The sequence below is a fragment of the Rosa chinensis genome, chromosome 2 (genome assembly GCF_002994745.2).
Source record: "Rosa chinensis cultivar Old Blush chromosome 2, RchiOBHm-V2, whole genome shotgun sequence".
Lineage (NCBI taxonomy): Eukaryota > Viridiplantae > Streptophyta > Magnoliopsida > Rosales > Rosaceae > Rosa > Rosa chinensis.
In genome coordinates, this window is record NC_037089.1 from 53137985 (window position 1) to 53140568 (window position 2584).

Consider the following 2584-nt stretch of genomic DNA (forward strand, 5'->3'; position numbering starts at 1 on the left):
TTAAGCACTCGAAAAGAAAGTATTTTAGCTCAATAGCTCACTTCGGGTCAAATGAATCAGACTTAATCCTAGCATGCTTAATGAACCAAGTTACAATCCTATCTCAAATCTTCATACAAGCATCACAATGTCGATTAACCACAGAATTCAATTAAGTCCTATTTTGATTGTGAAAACCTTTAGCCATGAATTCGGAGACATGTTCATCCTAGACGTTAGGAGCATCCTAAGACTCAAACACACAAAAACACTCTAAAACCAACATTTTTTTTTTTTTTTACAATTTAATTTAATTTCAACACTTAGGTACGGGAACAGGGAGTCTCAATGTGCAATGGGACTGAAACAGCTACCCTTTTTCAAGACTATGTTTAATCCAATATACCTTAGTGTATCACAACATCAATTAAAAACACAATAAAAACACAATCCAACATCAACTATTTTTCATTTTTTTTTTTATATACTAACTACTGAAAACACAATAAAGCAATAATCCTTCCCCCATACTTAATTCATGCATTGTCCTCAATGTATAAACAAATATAAATCATGCAAAGCATAAATCAAGCATAGAAGAGAAAGTTAACACAACGAAACCTAAAACAACCTAAAATTCATGAAAATAAAATAGAAGGAAGAGTTCAAGAAAGCAAATCTGCGTTTGATGGCTCCTCCACAGCTACAGTTGAAATGGGTTGCCTCCCATGCAGCGCTTAATGTTTAAAGCCTTTCAGCCTAGACTTGTACCTCCATTTACTCCTTTGGAGGAGCGGTATGCGGGCGAGTGGCAGCTCTCTTGCTGGTTTCAGCTTCCTGAGGAGGGTCCTCATGGTGTGATGCAGTAGCGTCCTTGCGAGGAAACCCAGGAGGATAACTCTGCAAGTTATTGACTTCCTGAGCAAGCTTGTTTATTGCAGTGTGACAGCGGATCAAAGAGCAGTTCATCTCAGAGATGTAATCGATCATGCAATTGACTCTCCAATCTGTCACCATAATACCATCGCGGAGAGAGGAACGCAAATCATTAATCGAATCCGACAAGCTTTCCAGGGTGGCCATAGGCCGAGGAGCACGAGCAGCTGGTGAGGAAGAAGACTCTCCGGGATGCAGTCTGGGAGAGCGACGAGGCAGAGGAGGGGGACTGCGGGTACGCTTACTGATGGGACGATGGTCCCATGGACGAGTAAGCCCAGCTCTAGTGGCCGCTTGACGACCTTCTTCCTCCAAAGAGAGAATACGGTGTTGATTGACGCCCCTGCGAGGAGTGACCTTGGTTCGAGCCATGAGGAAGTAGAAGGAATTTGAAACTGCACGCTTAGACAAACCTTAGTAAAATCTGGAGGAGACAAAAAAGGATGTATATGTAAAGCACAAAATAGGGTAGAAATCTCAACAGGCACACGGTTTTAACAAAGCTTCTCCGGGAAGGAGAAGAGTTATGACAGTTCACGGCCCAAGAAGCTCCCCCACGTGTAAATATTCCTTTCTTTTCCTGGATTTATGGCATGCTTTCGGCTATAGCTTGTCTGTCACGAATCCTCGAGATTCGTTTGATTCACCCACGCGTCCTTTCTTTTCCTTGATTCACGGCAATTAAACTTGCTTTCAGCTGTAGCTTGTCTGTCACGGATCCTCGAGATTTGTTTGGTTCCCCCACGTGTCCTCCACGCGCCAACAGCTTTTCCGTGTTTTCGGGTGACTTTAATCCAACGCGTAGATTTAATCTCAGAGATCGTCCATCCAACGGTGGAGATCTGCTCACTCATTCTATAAATAGGTGCATTCTGAGGGAGCGACTGTTCACTCCAAAAGAAAATTCTTCCGAGTTCCAGCCTTTCTCTCTCAACCCTTCAGCCTTTCTTTCGAAACTCAAATCCTTTCTTCATCAACATGGAACCACGAACTCTGCAACTAATGGAGTTACAAACCCAGCAACAAATGGAATTACAAGCCCAGCAACCAACCGAGGAGGGAGGAAGCATCCAAGCAGCCGGGAGTAGTGCCAACATGCCTATCAGGCCGACCAATAACCGGTGGACTCCCACACCAGATCAACTAAGAATCCTCCAGGAGCTTTACTACGACAGGGCGCTTAAGAACCCAACTCCAGAGCAGATTCAAGGGATCTGTCTCCATCTGAAACCGTATGGGCAGATCGAGAACAAGAACGTCTTCTTTTGGTTCCAGAACCTCAAGGCTCGTGAGAGGCAGAAGTTGAGGGAATTTCGGAACGTTCGGGTTGGTGGATCTCTCGATCTCAATTTTGGATCCACAAGTTCTACTGATGATGGTAGGTCCATTGATCTGAACTTTGGTTCCACTGGTTTTACTAGTACTGACAGATCCATTGATCTAAATTTTGGGTTACGTGTCGGCTATGGTGTTGATGGATCGATCATGGAACAACGAGGAGAATATCACCAGGAGATTGAAACCCTTCCACTATTCCCCATGCATGGTGAGGACATCTTTGGCAACATGAAGACTACTTCCGAGTGAGGTAGCGGTTATGGCGGTGGCTCTCGCATTTCCCTTGAGCTCAGCCTCAACTCCTACGGAGATGCAGACATGGCTTAGTATA